The sequence below is a fragment of the Cervus canadensis genome, chromosome 31, assembly GCF_019320065.1.
Source record: "Cervus canadensis isolate Bull #8, Minnesota chromosome 31, ASM1932006v1, whole genome shotgun sequence".
Lineage (NCBI taxonomy): Eukaryota > Metazoa > Chordata > Mammalia > Artiodactyla > Cervidae > Cervus > Cervus canadensis.
The window spans coordinates 39,190,132-39,203,874 of NC_057416.1; the positions used below are offsets into that span (position 1 = coordinate 39,190,132).

The window sequence follows — 13,743 nt, forward strand, 5'->3', positions numbered from 1 at the left end:
AGTGATGTGTGTGTGTGTGTGTGGTGTGTGTATGTGGGGGTGTGTGTGTGTATGTGGGGTGTATATGTGGGGTGTGTACATGTGGGGTGTGTGTGTATGTGTGTGTACATGTAGGGGTGTGTATGTGGTGTTTGTATGTGTGTGTGGGTGGGGGGGATGTATATGTGGTGTGTGTGTATGTGGTGTGTGTATGTTTGGTGTGTGTGTGTGGTATGTGTACATGTGGGATGTGTGTATGTGGTGTGTACATGTGGGGTGCATGTGTATGTAGTGTGTGTATGTGGGGTGTGTACATGTGGGGGATGTCTGTGTGTATGTGCTGTGTGTTTCTGGGGTGTGTACATGTGGGGTGTGTGTGTGTGGGGTGTGTGTATGTCGTGTGTACATGTGGGGTGTGTGTGCATGTAGTGTGTGTATGTGGGGTATGTACATACGGGGGGTGTGTGTGTGTGTGTGGTGTGTGGGGGGTGTGTATGTGGGGTGTGTATGTGGGGTGTGTGTGTGTATCTGGTGTGTGTGTATTTGGGGTGTGTATGGGGTGTGTACATGTAGGGTGTGTGTGTATGTAGTGTGTGTATGTGGGGTGTGTATGTGTGTGGGGTGTGTATGTGGGGTGTGTACATGTGGGGGGTATGTGTGTGTGGTGTGTGTATGTGGGGTGTGTATGTGTGTGGGGTGTGTATGTGGGGTGTGTACATGTGGGGGGTATGTGTGTGTGGTGTGTGTATGTGGGGTGTGTATGTGGTGTGTGTATGTGAGGTGTGTACATGGGGGTGTGTGTATGTGAGGTGTGTACATGTGGGGGGTGTGTGTATGTGGGATGTGTACATGTGAGGTGTGTACATGTGGGGTGTGTGTGTATGTGGGGTGTGTACATGTGGGGTAGGTGTGTATGTGAGGTGTGTATGTGTGGGGTGGGTGTGTGTGTATGTGAGGTGTGTACATGTGGGGGGTGTGTGTTAGGTGTCTCCGTGCTGGTGTGACCCTGTTGGACACACCCTTTCTCCCTTACTGGAATGTTCTGGGCTTCACTTCCCAGATGGGCGCCCTGCCTGCAGCAGCCCCAGTCTCCGAGTCCCGGGGAGGAGTTCCAGGGTGGAGAGGCGGAGAGAAGACTGCTTTCCCGTCCTCAGATCTCTATTCCCCACCCTGCTGTCTCTTTTGCCCTCGTTCTTAACTGCTTCGCGGTATTTTCTGAGCAAGGGCAGCCTCTCATAGAACCCGGTGTAGTTATCAAGCCCAGGAAGTTCAGCATTGATATGATACTGTTATCTAATCAACATTCCGTATTCCAATTCTGTCAATTGTCCAGTAGTCTTCCTGGTAGCGATGTTTTTCTCGGTGGAGATTTGTTCCACAATCTCCTGTTACAGTTAGTTGTCATGTCTCCTTACTCCAAAACAGCTCCTCAGGCTTTCTTTGTGTTTCTTGATGTTTTGGAAAGATACAGACAAATTCTTTTGCAGAATTAGGTTTCTGACGTTTCCTTGATGTTTGATTCAGGCGGTGCCTTTTTGGAAGGGAGACCACAGTGGTGACCTTGTGTCCTTCTCGGGACCCGTGAGGTCGGTTTACTGCACCAGCGGCGATGCTGGTCTTCATCGCTCAGCTGAAGTGCTGTCTGCCGGGTTTGCCCATGCAAGGTTACTGCTCTCCTCTTCGGAATCAATACGTTATTTGGGCGGAAGCACCCTGAGACAATACAAATACCATTTTCCTCCTCAAATTTTCTGCCACTAGTTTTAACACCCACTGATGGTTTTCTAACCCCATTGCTCCTTCTGTATGTATCAGCTGGCATTCTACTCTGCGGAAGAGCTTTTGTCTCTCTCCTCTGAGTTCACATGTTTTTGTGTACCGTGTGGACCTACGAGGAAACCCTTGCCCCTCACGTCCTGGGCCTTTTCTGGTCTCCTCTGTCCAGAGGCACCGAGAACCAGCCGGAGCGCCCAGAGCGCGGAGCTGCCAGGTGGGGCCGTGGGGGATGGGGGCCCAGGAGGGCCTTCACAGAGTCAGGGGGTCATAATCTCGGTTCCAAAGCGAGGTCTCCAGACAGCCTGGACGTGTGGATGTCTTCCCGCGTACTCACAGACGCTGAAACCCCTTCTCTGAGAGCAGGAACGCAGACAGAACGCAACCGAGTTCGCCCTTCTCTTCCGTTCAGACGCCCTTCTCTTCCCTGCCCCATCCCCACCGCCGCCTCCACCAGCCACCCTGGGTGTCTGTTCCAAAGGCAGTAGCGAATGCCTCTGCCCAAGGACTGGAAAGGGCCTCAAGGTGTCAGAAAGTTTGTTCTTGTTCAGTCGCTCAGTCGTGTCTGACTCTGCGACCCCATGGACTGCAGCACGCCAGGCCTCCCTGTCCATCACCAACTCCTGGAGCTTATCCAAACCCATGTCCATCGAGTCGGTGATGCCATCCAACCATCTCATCCTCTGTCATCCCGTTCTCCTCCCACCTTCAATCTTTCCCAGCATCAGGGTCTTTTCCAGTGAGTCAGTTCTTCACATCAGTTCTTCACATCTTTGGCCACATCAGGTGGCCAAAGTATTGGAGTTTCAGCTTCAGCATCAGTCCTTCCAATGAACACCCAGGACTGATCTCCTTTAGGATGGACTGGTTGGATCTCCTTGAAGTCAAGGGACTCTCAAGAGTCTTCTCCAACACCACAGTTCAAATGCATCAATTCTTGGGTACTCAGCCTTTTTTGGTCCAACTCTCACATCCATACATGACTACTGGAAAAACCATTAAAAAAAAAGTATACCTTACCATTATAAACTAGAAAACCGAATGTATAGGTCCTAGTAACTCTCTATGCCTCTTGTTTTTCCAAAGTAAACAAGTTTCTATCCAGTCTGCGATAGCACTGGAAAATTTCTTGAACACTCTTTATTTAGGAACTTTAATCGAGAGCACGGCATCGGCTGCCAAGCTGTAGGAGGTGCCCCATCCACGTTACTGAGAAACTGGCTTTAAAATCTTAGCAGAGTTTAGAGAGGGATTGGGGCTGCTTTGTTGCCAGAGCATCGGTACTTACAGTTTGCTTCATGCACTTGCTTTATTCAGTTTTGTTTCAGCTCAATTAAGGAATGAAAGAGAAAATCTCTTAATTGGTAAGGTGGCTTGCTACTAAGAAGATTTTATGGAAGTTTTCTTTTTAGCCATATGGAATTATGTATCAAATATACAAAGTCAGAGAAATGATAAAACAGGTTAACGTGTTTTTTCCTCTCTGCATCTGCCAGTGCAACATGGTCTCCCCTACTGAGCTGGTGAGCTGGCTGAATTCGTGGTGACTGTCCCGTGACCCAGGCTCAAGGGCAGCAGCCTCAGCTTCTGGAACTGCCTTCATTTCCTTTTCAAATAGTGTAGAGATTACTCTGGGCTTACCAGGTGGCACAATGGTAAAGAATCAGCCTGTCAATGCAGGAGACTCGGGTTTGATCTCTGGGTGGGGAAGATCCCCTGGAGGAGGAAATGGCAGCCCACTCCAGTATTCTTGCCTGGGAAATCTCATGGACAGAGGAGCCTGGAGGGCTACAATCCATGGGGTCGCAGAGGGTCGGACACAACTGAGCGACTGAGTGCACACACAGAGATTGCTCTGTTGCTCGCTTTTGCCTTAGCCAGCTGGACGACATCAGTTGCTGTAAGGCTGGGGAACTCTGCCAAGGGAATTCATGCGTGTGTGTGACATTTACATTAACTGGGTGGGCTTGCAGATGGGTCATCTAAACCTTTAATATTATTAATAAGCTACAGTATTAAGTTGGTCCACACAATCTACATGAAAAAGATATACATTAGAAAAAAAACGGGTGTTTTAAGTTGGTTTTCCTTCATACAAATATGTTCAGAGGGTAAGAACCTATGTTTCACTCCTTTTTTCTCTTTACATAAGAGTTTTCCTTTTCTTTGCATAAGATTCACTGAGGCATCCAGTCTTTCTGTTGTCCATTTTAAGTTAGGAATTTAACTCCTGAAGTTGTCATGAGTCAAAAGAAAAGGAACAAAGTTTCCAGATATTTACCAGTCAGTGAATGAACAATTTACAATTGTTTAAGAACAATTTAGAACTTATAAAGAATTACATCAATACATTTTTTACAATAGCTTTTATCTAGTTGTAAAAGCAGTCCATGTGTAGAGTGGAAAACTTGAAAAAAAAAAGAGAGATAATAATAAATAAGAGACAAATAAGTAAAAAGATATAAATGATAACTAAGAAATAAGAGTAAAAAACACATTTCATGTTCACTCTTGATTTCACTAGCCAGTGTTTGTGGCTCCTCTTAACATTTTGGAGTGTTTTTTCCAAGTGTTTTTCTGTGCAAATGTAATGCATACATGCTTTAACATGGTTGAATCCATATTTTGTTACCTGTAGTTTTTAATCTTGCTTTTTACATTGAACGTTTTATTGTGGTTATTTCTCACATTGTAAGGATTAGTTTTAATGATTGCACAATTACTTTTTAAAAGTCTTCCTGCCAGCCTGGAGCTTATGGACTGCTTCTGACTTCATGCCACTAAGACAAATACTTGTGTAGACATCCGTGCATGTAAATCTTAGTTTGCATTTTTGGTTATTTCCTTGGGAACGTCCATGCTCTCTTGGAGTGAAAGCAGAAACAAAGCCTAAGCCCCATGTCCTAGGAAAGAACTAAGCCGTTCCAGCCCTGTTAGATTCCTCAGGATCCTTTTTTTTTTCGCTAAAGGGAAAGGACCAGTCATATTCACATCCCTCTTTAACCCACAATCCTGTCCTCACAAAAACAGCACTACCAAAGTGAACCTTGGTGCTCTGGCCCCAAACATATTTTTCTTTCTTTGGGGTGTGGAGCATAAGCCAAGATGGCACCTTGCCCAAAAGTGATCCAAGAACCTTGTGCAGGGAAAGTTTTGATAGGACCTGAGAAAATTTTTTTTTTTTTAAAGTTTTATTAAGGCAAAATGTGTTCCCTGGGTTAGAAAGATAGAGTTTCTTCTCACTTGCCTGGACTGGCTCCTCCCAACATGTTTGCTCGTTCTCCTATAGACACACCACTTCGATGACCTGAGAAGGACTTTACACCCTGAAAAGAGAGATAAAGGAAACTCAAGAGCATGAACTCCTTTATCACAGAGATGCAGAGATGCTCATGCTATCCTTCATTGTCAACTGTAGAACCCTTTGTTCCTCTTTCAAAAGTGTCTTTGTGTTTCTTGGAATGAGCTGGCTCTCTCCCTCCCAGCTGTCGGAAATGCAGGAGAACTTCATGGAAAGCAAGAGTGTCTATTGTTCCCTGGAAAGTGAGAGGTGAGCCCCCACCACGTGGTCCGCGTCACCACCGCCCTCGCTGCAGAGAGTGCTGCGGCGGGGCCTCCGGACGTGTCTGCCCTACAGAAGCTCTGGTTCCTGTTCCCGGAGAGGCAGGCCCTGCCGCCTTGGGAGGACCTTCCTCTCCCGGTTCTGTCTTGACTGACTATCATGTGACTTTGAAAGCAGTTCAGGGAGCTTGTTCTGGAAAAGATGATGATAGCTTAGAAAGATCCATATACTAGAGTAAGTTAACATAAGTTATGAAGGATAGGAGAAAGCAAGAAGCAAAAGAAACCAGAGATAGACACTAATAATGAGCTGAAGATTAGGTTGATATGCAAATATATGCCATTATATAATTCAGTAGGTTTTTATATTGGCCAGGAACTCTAGAAAATACTTTTCAAATTTAGTGGCAATCTTGGTCCATGAAATCATTTAAGTGAGTGGCCACAATTTTTAATGGAATAGGATATGGAGGGTTAGAATAGAATGGGATAGGATAGAAAATATCAGAGGATATTGCACAAAGTAAGGGTATTATTCGCCAAATTGCATGTTAACAAATGTATGTGTGTATTTGTGTCTTGGGTCATGATATAAAGTGTGTTTCTTACCGTGGCTATAGTAAAAGGAAAGTTTGAAAACCACTGACCTGCGGGTGCGCACAAGTTTAGGGCTGAGTTTTCTAGAAGCCAGTCGTAAGAGGAAAACATTATACAAATTTTGCTGGTCATTGCCTGCAGCTATGCACACACACAGGAATTTTTTTGCTCTTCTTTACAAAGAGGAAAAATGAATAACATGCTAAACAAGCTCTTTACAGAAGACTCTGGTAATTTAAGGCAGTTTCTTTCCACTTCACATAAGTGACAGCATTTCTCTACACTCCACAAGATGTCTGAAATTTATCCTATGTGTACTTTAGGTCCTGTCACGGCTCTTTACCATGTATGTCAATGTTTTTATGACTGCTAAGTGGGAAACAGGAGCTATTTATTAAAGTCTCATAAATAAACTTACTTTTGAAGCAAAATGTGCATACGTTCCATTAAAACATACAGTAAAATGAATGCATCCATTACATTAAAAATGGGGGTTACTCCGGAAAATGGTTCCAGGAACTCTTAATGTGTTGCAACTAAGTATCAAGTCATCAGCATACTGCCTGACACATTTTCACAAAGTACAAACAACCCTATAGCCAGCCACCATTTACATCATGAAATTGAACATTGACAGGAAGAATAAACTGTCCCTCTTCCCCCTCAGTTTCTCCTCCCAAAGGGTGAATTTTCCTGAATTCTAAAACTATAGATTAGTTTTGCTTTTTTTGAGTTTTATGTAAGGGGCTCATGTAGAATGTACTCCTTATGTCTGACTTGTTTTTGCTCAATGTTATGTTTGTGAGGCATCCCATCATTTGTGATTTATATTTCATTGTGGGCATATATCCTTTCTACTGGATGATGAATATTTTAATTGTTTCCAGCTTGGGCTATGAGAAGCACAGCTATAGACATTTTTGTGTAGATCTTTTGGTGAACATGTGCATGCATTTCTGTTGAGTTTGAGGATGAAATTGCTATTCATAAATATATATGTGTATATACATACACACATATATAGATAGATATTCTGTTTCATGAGATATTATAGTGTCTCAGAGCCTGATCATACATGTGCCTGGAGATTCACCAGTGTCTCAGTAATAAGAACAAGCACTTTTCAATTGCTTTGTGTTCTTTTCAATTCCTTTGTCTTTATTTTGGAAAATTTGGAAAATATGCGTAAGTATACAGAATATATGGGCTTCTCTCATAGCTCAGTTGGTAAAGAATCTGCCTGCAATGCAGGAGACCCAAATTTGATCCCTGGGTCGGGAAGATACCCCGGAGAAGGAAATAGCAGTACCCACTCCATACCCACTCCAGTGTTCTTGCCCAGAGAATCCCATGGACAGAGGAGCCTGGCAGGTTGCAGTCCATGGGGTCGCAAGAGTCGAACACTACTTAGTAAGTAAACCACATACCACCACATACAGAATAAAGGGCTTCCCAGGTGGTGCTGGTGGTAAAGAATCTGCCTGCCAACGCAGGAGATGTAAAAGATGCAGGTTCGATCCCTGGGTCAGGAAGATCCCCTGGAGGAGGTCATGGCAACCCCCTCCAGTATTCTTGCCTGGAGAATCCATGGACAGAGGAGCGTGGTGGGCTACAGTCCATGGGGTTGCAAAGAGTCAGACACGAGTGAAGTAACTTACCATACAGAATAAAATTTGAATCCCAATAACCCACCACTCAAAGATGGCCACTTTAGCAATTAATTGTATATTATTTGAGCCCTTTGCCATTATAGATAACATTACATGAGCATCTTTGTCACTGAGGCTTCATGTGTGTGAATGTGTGTGTGTGTGTGTGTGTATATGTGTATATATAAATGATTATGGGTATATATCCATAATCATTTATTTAAGATAAATTCAAAGAAGAAGAAGTGCTGAATGAAAGAATGTGGAAGTGAAAAACTTCAGGCTTTTGATGCCCTCACTAACATTTTACTAGTTGGATGAGTGGCAAAGGGCACACAGTAAGTGTGTGAATGTCAAAGGTAAGAAAGAACAGTCTTAAGAAAGAATATTCTGGCACCAGAGGACTGGCAAGAAAGCCTCTAAGGATTCTCCTAGATGATGATTCTGTAGTCCTTGTTCACTTTTTTCCTTTTAGAAAGGGGAAATAGTTTTTAATCTTTTAAGAAATAGATTTCTGGGGGTAGCTGCCACTGAATTTGGAGGCATGTAGCCTCTTACTATTTGTCTTTATAGTTAATTACATTGCTCCAATTCCAACTGTGTATACTTGGTCAAAAGAATCATTACAAAGTTCGCTCTGGTCTGTAATCCGGACAGAGATCCTCAACACCCAGTTCTGCTGTTGCTTCTTCGTGGGTAGTGGTTTTCCTGCCAGGTTTTGTTTGCAGATCTCCTGGGGGTGGTTTTCCAGAGGGATGAATGCCATCTTTGTTCAAAGGGGCAGGAGAGAGAATGATCGAATTCTACCTGAGAGAGGAGACAGTGAGCCGATCCCGCGTTTCCATTGCTGTTGGAAGAAGAACAGTAACTGACAGCAGAAGTGAATAGCTTGGTACTCTTGCACGTCACAAATGACCCAGCGGGAGAGATGTGTTGAGAAGGAGAGTGGGGATTTGATCTCTGCCTTTCAGTGTTCACTCATTGTCAACCGCCAAGTACAAAAATTGGCTCAGCAAACCTTGGTTTCATCCAGGATACTAGACAGAGAGCCAAGAGATTTCTTTTTCCTGCTAAGTTGCCCAGGATTGATCTTTTGCGGATATGTTTACATTGGTGAACAAAGTCGGGGTACTTTCCTTTGCTACAGTAGTGCCTTTTAAACTGTGGGTTGGGCCCTATTTGTGGGTGAGGAAATCAATTTAGTAGGTTATTAGTAATTTTTCTTTAATGAAATAGTATATTATAAAGAATAGGATAGTGTTAATGAAATAGAAAATATCCAAATACATCACATGAGCAAGAACATGATCTTACGGACCGTTTGTTTTAGTTAGATATGCATGTGTGTGCGCATGCTAATTTGCTTTAGTCGTGTCTGACTCTTTTCTGTCCGATGGACTGTAGCCCACCAGGCTCCTCTGTCCATGGGGATTCTCCAGGCAAGAATACTGGAGTGGACTGCCATGCCCTCCTCCAGGGGATCTTCCTGACCTGGGGACTGAACCTGCGTCTCTTACATTTCCTGCATTGGCAGGCAGGTTCTTTACCACTAGTGACACCTGGGATACATCTAAATATACGGGCGTGTGTTATAGGTGTAAGACAATCTTCTTATTGTGGATCATGTCAAATAATTACTGCTGGGGATTTTTTACATTAGAGATTTTTTTTCTTTTCTTTTTCTTGGAATATTTTTATATATACACAAGTTTCTAAAAGATGTGTCTTTGGAATTGAAGAGATTAAACTATGGGGTTTGGGGTTGAAGGGACCAGGGAGTCTTCATGTTCATATAGATAGCAATTACCTTCTTGTTGATCAGAAGTACAAGTAGAAAAAGCTTGGCTTACCTGAATCTGTCTTTATCATGGTCCCATATAGAAGGCAACTGATGATGACACCTCAAATGTCATATGGAAAAGGCCCCAAATTAGAAAACTGCTCTAGTGACTTTCAAATACCAACCAACTCATCACACTTTGATAGAAGGATGACTTGTGGTAATATTACATACCTACTTGCCCGAGACTTCACCAGACAGTGGGATCACTAGCGGTTGAGTATGATGACATGTGCTAATTTTCAACTTTTACTATGATTATTTAATAATAGAGTAAGTTTTCACGCATACCAAAATTTCCCCCCTAATTCAGCTTCATTAAAATCTATATTTAATTGCTTTGAGTTAACATTAAGTGAACTCATGAACTTGAATAAGATTTAGCAGGTGACCTGATTGTGTGTAAGTTTCCCATATGTGGGAAATATGCATATAAGTATGTATATACAGATCCTATTAGTATTAATACCTTATGCTAAGTACATCCATTCATTGGTGCTTCATCTTTATGAAACCAAAGAAAGTGAATGCTATAAATAAAGATGGTCACTCTAGAAAAAGACAGTGGCTGCCTCAGAAGGGAGCTAGTTGAGAGGGGTTTGGAGATTGTGTTTGGACTCGGCAGGATGGAGTTTGCATTTGATTAGTAATATCTGTGATGACATGGGAAGGGGACCACGGTGATGCCCATGCCTTGTGTTTATCTTGGAAATTTTTAACTTAGGAACTCTATATGGTATCTTGGAAACATGAGTTGCTTCCTCCATTTCATAGGGAGCAGAAAGGAACAGTAGGTGGAAATAGCCCAGAATTAAACCTTTTATTTATTTTCTCTGTTCCCTTTTTAAAAAAAATTACAGTTGATTTGCAATATTGTGTCCGTTTCAGGTGTGCAACACAGTGATTCAGTATTTTTATACATTATACTTCATTTACAGAATCAAACCTTTTAGTATCTCTCGCTCATTTCATTTCTCTTCCTATTCATCTGTTAATAGATTATTTGAGATAATGCCTTACGAATGTTTATGCTGTTTGCCCCTTTCCATTCCCATTGCCACTGTTGCAGTTTTGACCCTGCTATCTACATCATGCCCTGCTTCTGGCGTTTACAGTGTTTAATAAGGTCAAGGATCATGGGCTCCGTTGAAATCCATGTGAAAGCTCTGTCCCATTTCTAGGAAAACTGAATGTCTACACAGACTCCTGTCAATGTGTTCAAGAAGGTTGTGAGCTCCCCGAGGTCTGTGCTGACTTACAAATCCCTCATCTGTTTCTCTCCCTCCCATCTACCCCACAAGGTTTTATCAGAGTAATATTTCTAACACATGATTTGGGTCATATTGCTCTCTGCTCAGAACCAATTCATTTCCCCACTGCCTTCAGAACAGAAAGAAGTCAAATCTGCTTGGATTGGGCTCCAAGCTCTTTTTTTTAATCAAAATGTATTTGGCATATAACACTGTGTAAATTTAGGGTGTGTAACATGATACATTGACACATTTATATATAGTAAGATGATTACTATTGTACGGTAATTAGCACCTGTTACATCACATAATTGGAGAAGGAAATGGCAACCCACTCCAGTATTCTTGCCTGGAAAATCTCACGGACAGAGGAGCCTGGCGGGCTACAGTCCATGGGGTCACACACCGAGTAACTGAGCATGCACGTGCGTCACATAATTATCCTTTCTTTTCAGTGGTCCCAGCTCTTTCACGTTCTCGCCTTTGCAGCTTTTTTGCCTGTCCTCCTCCCCTGCGTCTTCCTCCCAAGTATACAACCTCTCCGTCTAACCGGAACGCTTGCTCCCTCCCTCCACGGTTGGTGCACTTTTCTCCCATGGCTGCTGCTCCCCGAACATCCTTTTCCGTCTGTTCAGGCCCTTTGTAACCTTCAAGCCCAGTATCTGTTCTGACTCTCAGATGTTCCTGCAGATGGAGCTCTCTGTACCAGTGAATGCCTTGTGTAGCGTCCTGTCCATCACAGGGGGGCCCAGGTGGGACTGAGAGGCTGCCCCCTGAGGGCAGGACCTGAACTGGGGGATAAGATGGATAACAAGCCTAAGGAATTGATTTTTTGCTAGACTTTATGCATTTATTCCCATTTTATAATTATGCAATAAGCGATAAGAAAGAAACTGAGAAGGCTTACTAACAGATGCAAATGAAAGGTATAAAGCATATGGGAAGTGAGTTGTTGGAATTTGAATTTATAGGTCAAACAAACAAACAAAAAAGCAGGGCTGTCCTCGTTCCTGGACATCTGTGGCCGGCTGAGTGGTTCTGAGCATCTTGGGTGCTCTCCTGTGTGGGGGGCTTGGCTGCTCTAGGCTGGTCTAGAATGGTCTTGGATGAGGCATGAGTCAACTCCATTCTGTGTTTCTCAGGCATGACAGGCTAGCCCCGGTGCGTTCTCATGGCAGTTACAGAGGAGCAAAGAAAAGACATAAACGTAGCAAGAACTTTCTTTTCCAGACTTTTCCATGCGGCATACTTGCTAACATGCCATTGGCTGAAGCAAGTCACATGACCGAAATCAAACTTAAAGGAGGCAGGACTGAGCCTCTTGGGAAGAGGAGCTGCAAGGGACAGGGAGGGCTGAGGATGCGCGGTGAATGCAATGGAGTTGGTCAACATCAGGCTCTATAGGATCAGACAAGAGACCTGAGACCCAAAAGCAGAGAGGTAGATGACATTCATTTTTTGCTGTAAGAAAAACCCTTTTTAAATGAAAACTTTGCAATAAAATACACATTATGTATTCTCTAGTTCACTCTTTAGAGTTCATTTGTACATAGTTACAGGCTAAAAAAAAATAGACCAAGTAAAGAGTCATTTATAAATAACATATTAATAAACCAAGTTAAAGGAGTTTATTTATCCTTTAACCTTCAATTTGCATTAATTGGGAGCAGTCATGGGAAATGGTGCCAACCTTACCTCAGGTCAGATGGCTTAACAAAATGAACAGTTTCATGCCCAGAAATAAACGTCTTCCAAACATAAATATGAATCAGTTATAAAATGGAATCTTTTGGAAGTACAAAATAACCACACTGCTAATATATTTGTGTCCCAATTGAAAGTGTGTCAAGAACACACATTCTAGGCTAAAGTTGTCCCAAGGAGTGATTCTCATTTTTGCTTTGAATCTGTATAAACAAACCGGGATGCCTTCTTTGAGCCATGAGCAAATCCACAGCTCCCTGTTTTCTGAAGAGAAGAAGAATTAAAGATGGGGCTGTTTAAGTTGGAAGGGTCTGGGGCTTGACCTTGCTACTTTAAATTTCCTTCATCACTAGGAAATTGCTTTGAATTTGTCTGCTTGGAGAACTCTAATTTGGTTTGTTCTTGGTTTGAACCACACCATGAAAGAGATGCTGTCCATTTGTATTATAGCAAAACTTGGAAGCCGCCTCAGTGACACTGTTTTCCAGTTTTCCTCGCTGCTGTTTTCCTCTTTAAACCTGAGCTTGTTCTTGGTAATTCAGAATGAGACCCCCGACGTCTTACTGCCTGAGTAAGAGTCCCAGCTACTCTCTTTTTCACAGTTTGCCTTTGGGCAAAATTTTAAACCTTTCTCTGCCTCTCTTTTCTTCTTGGGAACAACGGGGTTATTAATAATGCCTACCTCATACAAGCATTGTGAGGATTAAATTAAATTAAATTAGGTGAGAAAATTAGCAAACCCAGCCCACAAAATGTGCTTAAGAAGCGTTATACGTTAAACTGCTTATTATTAAGTATTGAGAATGTTTAGGTTGTTTTCACTGACTCAGGTTTCATGCATATTCTTTAAAATCCAAGTCAGATTTATACCCTCAAAAAATAAGTTGAGATTCAATATTATTTTCATACAAAGGCAAAGTTTGTTTTTAGGTGTTAGTGTTGAAGGTAGTGGTTGAAACGTGGTATATCTACTCACACTTAAAGCCACAGGGGTTACAAACACAAACTTCTTCCCGCCTTGTCCGTTCCTTAATATTGTTTGAAAAGGGAAGAAGATTTATAATAAGCAGATGAATTGTTAGCAGACGTTTTGCCTTTTAGCACACCTAGTGTTCACTCTGCTTGGAGCCAGGGTATAGAAGAAAGAGCAGCATCTCGAGAAGCTGAGTGGAGTTGCCGAGAAAACTTGCACACACACACCCGCATATGCACACTCACGTAAGCAGCACAGTTTAACGGCATGGCGGCGGCTTTGATGGCACCAGGTGGAAGGGCAACGAGCTAAGACTGAGCTCAGACTTGGCGCTCTCAACATGGTCAAATCACACACATAACACTGGGTCCAACTGCAGGACGACAGAGGCATGTACATAGATGCGCATCGTACCCG

The 13,743-nt window shown here is 42.9% G+C and overlaps 1 protein-coding gene across 7 annotated transcripts in view; it reads left to right on the forward strand.

The window, feature by feature from the left end:
* The window catches only part of THRB (thyroid hormone receptor beta), a 416,152-nt gene that overhangs the window by 167,246 nt on the left and 235,163 nt on the right, over positions 1 to 13,743 (forward strand). The gene's annotated exons all lie outside the window — the stretch shown is intronic.